Raw genomic sequence first — 11,362 nt, 5'->3', positions numbered from 1 at the left:
AAGGGATGCGACAAATGCCATTGCAGGAATTAATTTGGTTCTATAGTGCATGACAGTTAAAAACTTTAGAAGGAAAATATAAATACATTTATTATAAAGAAAATACAAAAGGCCTATGTATATGGGATCAATTAATAAATATATTTGAAAGTTTGACAGACGAGTATTCTTCCAATGGATAAAAAATGTTGAATAATGAATGAGGAGAATTTTGGAAGATGTGAATGTAAAAATGAGATTTTCGTGGCGGTCATGTTAATTTACTGTCATGCTGAATAAATCAGGTTGAGTCCAGCAGTTCATTCAACGTGTTAAAACAAGTTCTTTTGTTTCCTAGTCAGGAAAGAGCCTTCATTTAGATCATAGAAGGGTTTTGGCCAGGAGTCAACCAAGGTCCACTGATCTTTATTTGCTTCAGCAGGTTAGACCATGTTGTGACACAATATAGTGGTCAGTTTTAGCACCTCTTTACAAGTGCTTCATCAAGATCTTTGACAAGAAATAGAAAAAATATTGCTCAAAATTGCATAAAAATGCTGAGGCATAAATTTACCCAAGAAGGTAGAAAATGTCTTCAGTGAAAATTATATGACATTGATGAAAGAATTGAAAAAGACACAAATAAATGGAAAAATATCCTGTGTTCATGTATCAGAAGGCATAATATTGTTAAAACATACATTTTGGGGCCAGACCAGTGGCATAGTGGTTACGTTCAGCATGTTCCACTTTGGTAGCCTGGGCTCATGAGTTTGGATCTCATGAGTGTATGTACAACACTCATCAGCCATGCTGAGATGGCAACCCACATATAAAGTGGAGGAATATTGGCACAGCTGTTAGCTCAGGGCTAATCTTCCTCAAGTGAAAAAAGGGGAAGATTGGCAATGGATGTTAGCTCAGGGAGAGCTAACCTTCCTCAGCAAAAAAGATAAGAATGCAAAAGTACATATTACCCAAAGCCGTCTATAGATTCAATTTAATTCCTATCAAAACTCCAATAATATTTTTCACAGAAATAGAAAAAATCCTAACATGTGTACGGAACCTCAAAACACAAAATAGCCAAAGCATTCCTCAGAAAGAAGAATAAAGCTGGAAAAGCATAAAATTTCTGGAATAAAATGTAGGAAAACAACTCTTTGGCATTGGACTTGGCAAAGATTTTTTGGGTATGACACCAAAAACATAAACAGCAAAATCAAAAATAAGCATGTAGGAACACATCAAACTAAATCCTAATGCACAGCAAAATAAACATTCAGAAAAACAAAAAGGCAATCTCTGAAATAAGATAAAATATTTACAATCTATATATCTGTTAAGGGGTCAATATCTAAAATATACAAGGAAGTCATATAACTCAATAGTAAAAACAAAAATTGGTCTGATTAAAAAATAGGTAGAGGACTTGAGTAAACATTGTTCCAAAAGACAAACAAATGGCCAACAGGTATGTGACAAGATGTTCAACATCACTAATCATCAGGGAAATGCAAATCAAAATCACAATTAGATATCATTTCAAATGATACAATTGGTTTTATGAAAAAGACGAGAAACAATGGGTGTTGGTGAGGCTGTGGAGAAAAGGGAACCCTTATTCACTGTTGGTGGGGATGTAGGTTGATACAGCAATTATGCAAAACAGTATGGAGCTTCCTCAAAAAATTAAAAATAGAGCTATCCTATGATCCATCAACCCCTGTTCTGGGTAGTTAACTGAAGGAAGTGAAAACACTATCTGCAAAGGGACATCTGCACCCTCATATTTATTTTACATTACTCACAATAGTAAAGACACAGAAATGCCCTAACTGTCCATTAATGGATGAATGAATAAAGAAGCTATGCTATAAGAGAATATTATTCAGCCAAAAAAATAAGGAAATTCTGTTTTTTGACAACATGGATAGACCTTGAGAGCATTATGCTAACTGAGACAGAGAAAGACAAATATTGTATGTTCTCACTTATACGTGGAATTTCTTAAAAAGCCAAACTCGTAGAAATAGAGAGTAGAACGGTAATTGCTGTGGGTTGGATGTGGGAGGAAATGTGGAGATGTTGATCAAATGGTACAAACCCCCAGTTATAAGATAAATAAGATCTGAGGATCTGATGCACAGCTTGATGATAATTAACAATATAGTATTAAATAACTTAAACGCTGTTAAGAGAGTAGATCTTAAGTGTTATCACCATACACAAAGCATATGGTAATAATGTGAGTGGATGGAGGTGTTAATTAACATTATTTTGGTAATCATTTTGCAGGTTACACATGTGTCTAATCCTTTCACTGTATATCCTAAAATTATATATATGTCAGTAATATCTCAGTGAAGCTGGACAAAAGAAAGGAAAGGAGAGAAAAATAAATAATACCAAACCATGGATTATATATAAGAAAGTCCAACAAATTTTGTTTTCCCCCATGATGACAACATTGAATTTTCAAATAAATATTAAAAATAAAATAGTTCAAAATTTAAAAAAAAGGTTTAACATGGCCAACTTTAAGTGGCAGGACAGTAGAATTACTATGAATTATTTCTTGACCAAATAAGGTAGCACATATGTACTGGCTGACATCTCTTAGTATTCCTATTTAAAAATCAAGCAGCATGTCAGTTGATTGTCCAAGGTGAGTCAAACCAGCCATATAATTTTTTCACATAATGTGGGCTTGACGAAAAGGAGGCTGGTTAAGAGTCACCTTGCGTTCATTAGTTATGTTACTTTGTCTTAATCTTTGCTGCTCTACGGTGTAGTATAAACATGGTTTTCCCACATCTTCCATCTGCTCATTTCATGCACCAGATGTCAAAGATGATTCAATACCTTGGAAACAGCACAATGGAATGTCATGGGTATGAATCTTGAAACCAAGATGGTTGCATAGACCTAATTACTACTTGCCTGTGCTGAGTGTGGTATTCCATCCACTTCAGAAATGGGAAAGCCAAGAGAGGGTTAAAAAGGAAAAACAAAATCCACATAATGTAGCACTTGCCAACAGGTGCTAAAACTGACTAATATAGTGTGTCATAACGTGGTCTAACCTGCTGAAGCAAACAGAGATCAGCGGACCTTGATTGACTTCTGGCCAAGACCCTTCTATGATCTAACTGAAGGCTCTTTCCTGATTAGGAAACAAAAGAACTTGTTTTAACATGTTGAATGAACTGCTGGACTCACTTCATTTTATTCAGCATGATAGTAAATTAACATGACCACCATGAAAATCTCATTTTTATATTCAAACATTCCATAACTCCCCTAACTCTTCAGGGTTTTTTTCCCATTAGAAGGGTATTCTTGTCCATCATCCTTTAAAAATATATTTATTAATTGATCTCAAATTCATAGGCTTTTTGTGTTTCTCTAGGTAATAAATGAATTTATATTTTCCTCTTACTGTTTTTAACTATTATGCATTATAGAGACAAATTAAGTCCTGAAATGGCATTTGTCACATCTCCAGAAGGCTGTATGGACTCTGAATCTGCATCCACTATGTGTTACTGTTTCTTCCGTAGCCCAGATATGAATCCAGTGACAAAGTTGTAGAAATGAGAGACTCACCATTTACCCCTAGTGATCCACTAGCAGAATGTTACTTCTTATCCTCACAACCTTATTCTCTGCTGGTCTAGAGTCTTAGTTCCAAAGAGGGGAACGCTTCCACCAGGAGAAATAATGATTCCATTGAGCCTTATGCTAAGGTTGCTATCTGGCTGTGTTGGGCTTCTCGTGCCTCTGAACCAAGAGGCAACAAAGAGAGTTACTATGCTGGAAGGGGTGATCAATCCTGAAAACCAAGGAAAAATTGAACTACTACTCCATAATAAGCATATTCTCCGGAATATAGGAGCTCCCTTAGCATGTCTCTTAGTACTATCATTCTCTGCTGTTGAAGTCAATAGAAAGCTACAAAAACTCAACTCAAGCAGGACTACTAATGGCCCAAGTCCTTCAGATGTGAGTATTTGGATTATCCCACTTGGTATAGAATCATGACTAGTGAAGCTACATGCTGAGGGTGAAAGTAATAAGGAACTGGGAGTGAAAGAGATATTTTTAAGTACCAGCTATGAGCATGTAACCAATTAGAGAAACAAAACCTGTATTTCTTATTTCCTCTATATTTTCTTATAATGTGCATGCGTATTAAATATCCTTGTTTTCTTCCCTCTCTTATCCCTTTATCTTATATAAAAGATGCATTGACTTTATACCATAGTATTTAAGTATTATTAACTTTGTGTAATAGTGTTTAGGTTACACAATATAAAGGAGCAGAGTGCATATCACCAAAAGACTTTGCTTCCTCTTCTGGGGAAAAGATTAATACTTTTTTGCATCATGGCAGATGGAAATTTGACCTTGTTATTGTCTTCATTTAGACTTTAGATGTGTGTGTGTATCTATATCTATCTATCTATCTATCTATCTATCTATCTATCTATCTATCTATCTAACAGAAAAAGAACTCAAGAAGACAATCCCATTCACAATCACAACAAAAAGAATAAAATATTTTGGGGTAAATTTAACCAAGGAAGTGAAAGCCCTATCCAATGAAAACTACAAGACTTTCCTGAAAGAAATTGATGAAGACAAAATGAGATGGAAAGACATTCCATGTGCATGGATTGGAAGAATAAACATAGTTAAAATGTCCATACTACCTAAAGCAATCTACAAATTCAACTCAATCCCAATCAGAATCCCAATGACATTCTTTACAGAAATAGAACAAAGAATGCTAAAATTCATATGGGGCAACAAAAGATCCAGAATTGCTAAAGTAATCCTGAGAGAAAAGAACAAAGCTGGAGGCATCACAATCCCTGACTTCAAAACATACTACAAAGCTACAGTGATCAAAACAGCATGGTCCTGGTACAAAAACAGGGGCACAGATCAGTGGAACAGAATTGAAAGCCCAGAAATAAAAGCACACATCTATGGACAGCTAATCTTCGACAAAGGAGCTGAGGGCCTACAATGGAGAAAAGAAAGTCTTTTCGACAAATGGTGTTGGGAAAACTGGAAAGCCACATGTGAAAGAATGAAAATTGACCATTCTTTTTCACCATTCACCAAAATAAACTCAAAATGGTTCAAAGACCTAAAGGGGAGACCTGAAACCATAAGGCTTCTAGAAGAAAATGTAGGCAGTACACTCTTTGACATCAGTATTAAAAGGATCTTTTCGGACACCATGTGTTCTCAGAAAAGAGAAACAACAGAAAGAATAAACAAATGGGACTTCATCAGACTAGAGAGCTTCTTCAAGGCAAGGGAAAACAGGATTGAAACAAAAGAACAACCCACAAACTGGGAAGAAATACTTTCAAATCATATATCCAACAAAGGGTTAATCTCCATACTATATAGAGAACTCACACAACTCAACAACAAAAAATCAAACAACCCAATCAAAAATTGGGCAGGAGATATGAACAGATATTTCTCCAAAAAGATATGTGGATGGCCAACAGGCACATGGAAAGATGCTCATCATCACTGATCATCAGGGAAATGCAAATCAAAACTACACTAAGATATCACCTTACACCCATTAGAATGGCAAAAATAACCAGAACAAAAAGTAACATGTTGGAGAGGTTATGGAGAAAAAGGAACCCTCATACACTGCTGTGGGAATGTAAACTGGTACAGCCACTATGGAAAACAGTATGGAGCTTTTTCAAAAAATTAAAAACAGAAATACCATATGATGCAGCCATCCCACTACTGGGAATCTATCCAAAAAACTTGAAGTCAGCAATTCCAAACGTCCCATGCACCCCTATGTTCATTGCAGCATTATTTACAATAGCCAAGAGGTGGAAGCAACCTAAGTGCCCATCAACTGTTGATTGGATAAGGAAGATATGGTATATACATACAATAGAATACTACTCAGCCATAAAAAAGAATAAAATAGTTCCATTCACAACAACATGGATGGACCTTGAGGGAATTATGTTAAGTGAAATAAGCCAGATAGAGAAAGACAATCTCTGTATGACTCCACTCACATGTGGAAGTTAAATATGTAGACAAAGAGAACAGATTAGCGTTTACTAGGGGAAAGGGGAGTTTGGGGGGTGGGCACAAAGGGTGAAGTGGTGCACCTACAACGTGACTGACAAACAATAATGTACAACTGAAATTTCACAAGGGTGCAAACTATCATAAACACAATAAAAATTAAAGAGAAAAAAATATGAAATAAAATACACAGACTCAAATGCAAGAAACTTTTATATTTAACAAATGCTTTACTGTTAAAAACAATGCTTTTAAAATTCACAAATTATACCTAACAATTGATGATGTATGTATATGTGTGGAAGGGAATTGTACCTTTTGTATCTGTTAACCACCAGCCATTTACTAAACAATTGCGTCAACCAATTTGCCTAATATTTGGAATAAGATACATTGTATATATTATTTATATTTCATAATGATAATGTATTTATGTTTATACATCTATAAATTCATTTATATGCTCTTAATTCTAAATTGCCTGCAATTAAAAATATTGATTTAATAAGTTTTTAGTAAAAAATAAACACCCATTATATATAAATTATGTATTTTTTCCTTTTAGAACGATGAAAATGTGACTATAAGAGATAAGAAATTAGGATGTTTATTTTCTCATCCTTTAGACAATACGTTATGAGGAATCTGCCATGTGGCAGTTGTGTAGAATTTTACATCTACTGCAGAAAAGTTAACCTGGAGGATTGTATCCTACTGCTGATTCAGCCTGAAAGGGTTTTGTGAGTGTGTGTGAGTGTTTGTGCATGTGTGTGTTTGCTTTTGTTTTGCTTTAAGGAGAAGCTACAAGTCTTGACTGTGTAGCTGGGACTGTTATAATAAAAAGCAATAAATGAGCATTTTATTACTTGTTTCTCTAAATTCTATGAACAATAAAAAGACAATACAAAAATTCAGTTTTAAATTACTACACATTGTTAAAAACATTATTATAATATAACAAAATATGAAGAAATTAATAATAAATAATTTAACACTGAACTGAGGCCCCAATAACTTCTATTAAATCTCCATATTTTCTTGGATTCTTAGGTTTTAATACGTGGGGTATCTTATTGGATCCATAATGCCAAAGAAAACAGTTTGGCCTCTTCTCACTGAGTTCTATCAGTAACTTAAAAGGTTGAATCCAATTCATAATACACAAAAGAATTCTAATTGTTTCTTTACATGAATATACACAATATCAATAGTAATCTTTCAAATCTGGAAAGTGGGAATATACCAAATGATTAATAACCAGTATTTAATTTCATCATGTTAATATTTTTGTGTTTGCCCCAAGGTTTAAACATTAAAATATTTCAGATATAGTTGATGCTCAATTTTTATTCCCCTTTATTCTCTTTTCTGTCCTCTTCTATACCATGTCGATTAATGGGTACTCTGTATTAATTCTTTAACAGATTTATACAATTCTTATATATGTATGTATCCATAAATAATATACTATAGTCTTCTGAATGTTTAAACTGATATGATTGGGAACACGTTCTATGTAATAGCTTTCAGCGTGCTTTTTTTGGTTCAAAAACATATTAATATTTCCCTTATTTATGTATGCAGAGCTGTTATGTTTGACTTTATTGCTACAGAGTGTTCCATTCTGGCATTAAACAGGGTATATTATCCAGTATGCCAGAAATGGGAATTTAGAGTTCGAACATGATAGAACAGACATTCTTAAATATGTCATTTAAAAAGTGAGTATGTATTTGTTACAAGTAGCATTGCTGCTCAAAACTTGCACATCTTAATAGTGGTAAATATTGCCCAACGACACTCCACAGCACATAGACTGCTTACACAGACAACAGCAGCAAAGGAACATTTCATCCCTTCACGTCTTTATTCAGCCTTTATTGTAAGATTTACGTGCACTATATTTTCTAAGGCAATGAGCAGAAAAAGAGCATCTTATTCAGGTTTTAATGTACAATTTCATAATGAGAACTTCTGGACGTATTTTTGAAGTAGTAATTGAGCATTAATTTTTCTGTTTATGAACGGCTTGTTCAGACACTTTGCCCATATTTTTCTTTTATGTTAATTTGTTCTCATAGTTACTTTTTTTGTCGGGGAGCGGATACTGCTTCTTTGTCATTTACATTGCAAATATTTATTGCTCATTATTTGACTTTGTGTGAACATACTATTCTTTTTAAAAATTTGTTTTAATGATACAATGAAGTGTTTCATACTGAATATGTTATTTATAACCTATGGAAAGAAGATTATCTTCAAAATATGTCATAAAAAAGGGTTTCTACCTTTCCTGTAAATAATGATAACATTCATTCACGTTTGCCTAATCACAAAGGATAGCATTCCTTTATGTGCTTTATTTATCACTAATGGAATGAGATAATGAAACAATGCTGATTAAAAGGGATAATCACTAAGCTTATTTTAAATTGACTTTAAAGTTGGCTATAATAGGAAACAACTTATTAAATTGTGGGTTACAATACTTTAGAGTCATGTAGAGTGAATCTAACATGCAAATGACTGTGACGCAGACAAGCATGTATGTTTTAAACATGCAGACAGCACCACTGAGAAAAAGCAAAGATATGATGATCATCAATTAATATATAGAAAAAGTCCATGAAGTTTTGTTGGTCAAAATTATTACCCATTAAAGTAGATTAGCAGAATGCAGAGGTTAGTGACACTGATCCCGGAGATGGACTATCTTGATTTTAGTGCTGGCGCAGGATCTGGCTTTTTGAGTGGTCTTGGGCAAGCTACTTGACCTTGCTTTGTCTCAGTTTCACCTTCTGTAGAATGGAAATAATAGTAACACATTTTACTTCGTTGTGCCATTGAGAATATTAATTGAGTTAATGTATTTAATCTGCAGATAACAGATATGGCACAGAAAGGAAGCTACACAAAGATTGTGGTGTTTTTATTGTACTAATGTCATTTCTTATGCATTCACACAAAGCAAACTTCCCTCTTTTCCATATGAGAACTATTCATAATGGGTTTTAAAATTGTATTCCATATTCATTCTATAACGTAAACAATAAATCCCCACTTTAAAGTGGCATACCACCAAAGTTATTCAAGAAAACCTAAAGAGAGCTGACTCCTCCCAGGACTTGCAACCATTATAATTCTTCCAAGCTTTGTATTAAAAATATACCCAGAAATTGTATAGAAGGAAAATTGTTGGTTTTATCTCACAAATTCTTATTTAGTAGATTTTCCTTGGGACCTGAAAATCTATATCTATAACAAGCACCCTATTTGATGAAAAAGTCTTGATCTCATGTTTTGAGGAGTACTTCACAGTAAATATGCAATTCTAATCAAAAGCTCTGGGAATTTACTTACTTAACTATTAAAGTCTTAGACATACCTCACTCAGAATCTTCTTATGTGAAAAATTCATCTACCATCACTGCATTTGCTTAAGCAATGTAGAAGATATTGACTACTTCAATTAGAGGAATATTATTTTTATAATATTGTATTAATACAACATTGTGTTCATTTTTATTTGCCTCATTTTTAATCTTTTCATATTTTTCCGCTAACAATCAGGACATAGATTTACCTACCCAATGGACAATCTCACGGAAGTGACAGAATTCCTCCTCATGGGGTTTTCTGATGTCTGGGAGCTACAGATGCTACTTGCTGGACTGTTTCTGCTGATTTATCTGGCAGCTCTGGTGGAGAACCTTCTCATCATCATGCTCATTACTCTTCATCAGTATCTTCACATGCCCGTGTACTTCTTCCTAAGGAACCTCTCCTTTTTGGATTTGTGCTACATCTAAGTCACCGTGCCTAAGTCAGTCCACAGCTCCCTGACCCACAGCTGCTCCATCTCTTATCTTGGCTGTGTGTCTCGAGTCTACTTTTTCTTTGCTTTTGCATCTGCTGAACTGGCCTTTCTCACTGTCATGTCCTATGACCGCTATGTTGCCATTTGCCACTCCCTCCAATATGGAGCCACTATGACATCAGGAAAATGCCACCAGATGGCAGTCATTGCCTGGCTAAGTTGTTTTTCTTATGCGGCAGTCCACACTGGGAACATGTTTTGGGAGCCCATTTCAAGATCCAACATGATCCACCAGTTCTTCTGTGACATCCCTCACATGTTGGCCCTGGTTTCCTGTGATGTTTTCTTTGTTCAGTTTGTGACCCTAGCTCTGAGCTCCAGCTTGGTGCTGATATGCTTTGTTCTTATAATCACCTCCTATATCCAGATCTTCTCAACAGTGCTCAGAATCCCTTCAGGAGAAAGACGAGATGACTGTCATCATCCTCTTCCTCACCACAGGGCTCTTTGCTGCCTTAGGGTCAATTACCAAAACTTCTTCCATTCGAGATTTGATGAATATACAGTTTTGCCTCCCTTCCTGAATCCCATCATATACAGTCTTAGAAACAAGGAGATCAAAGGTGCTGTCTGGAGACTGTTTAGGAAGATAAATCCTCTGCAAAAGTAGAACACCTGGTCTCTGCTAATGGTCTCTGCTAACCAAAGGCCAGGAGATCCAAACACTTTATGACAGACAAATAATATTGAAAAAAACTGTTGAATGGCAGAATGAAATGTTTCATGCTCTGGATTTAGAAAGAAATGCAAATGTTCCTGCAAAAAATAAAAATCTATTGATAGGAAATATTCCAAAGTTGTGTAACTACAACCTTCCGTGGTGATCCATTCATTCTCGTCCCATTTATCTTCCAACTCATTTAAATACCTTATACTGAACCTGTAGCCCTACACTAACGTTACTGTGCATTTGTTGGAAGGGGACAGACAGATATGCACATCTGTTTTTAGTACCTAATTTACCTACTCAGGAAAGAGAACATAAAACAAGCAAATCAGTTACAGAGGACAGGAGTTAATGTTATTCTATAAATCATTCAGGAAATTGAGCCAAGTTTCATCAACACTCTTTTTTGGCATCTATTTAAATCACCATGTTTCACTTTTGAAATGCTGTAATAGTAACAATAAAAACAAATAAATGTATAATATCCACTTTACATCAGACCGTAGTCTAAATACTTTATATATCTATATATATTTTTTATTAATGTTATGATAGATTACAACCTTGTGAGATTTCAGTTGTACATTTCTGTTAGTCATGTTGTGGGTACACCACTTCCCCTTTTGTGCCCTCCCCCCACCCCCCCTTTTCCCTGGTAACGACCGATCAGATCTCCTTATCAATATACTAACTTCCACCTATGAGTGGAGTCATATACAGTTCGTCTTTCTCTGACTGGCTTATTTCACTTA

At 34.8% G+C, this 11,362-nt stretch overlaps 1 pseudogene; it reads left to right on the top strand.

Annotated features, from left to right (window-relative positions):
• Positions 1–9,656: 9,656 nt before the first annotated feature.
• On the top strand, positions 9,657–10,553 carry LOC138922949 (olfactory receptor 14I1-like; annotated as a pseudogene).
• Positions 10,554–11,362: the final 809 nt, after the last annotated feature.

The sequence above is a fragment of the Equus caballus genome, unplaced genomic scaffold, assembly GCF_041296265.1.
Source record: "Equus caballus isolate H_3958 breed thoroughbred unplaced genomic scaffold, TB-T2T haplotype2-0000437, whole genome shotgun sequence".
Taxonomy (NCBI): domain Eukaryota; kingdom Metazoa; phylum Chordata; class Mammalia; order Perissodactyla; family Equidae; genus Equus; species Equus caballus.
This window is presented reverse-complemented; position numbering and strand designations above follow the sequence as displayed.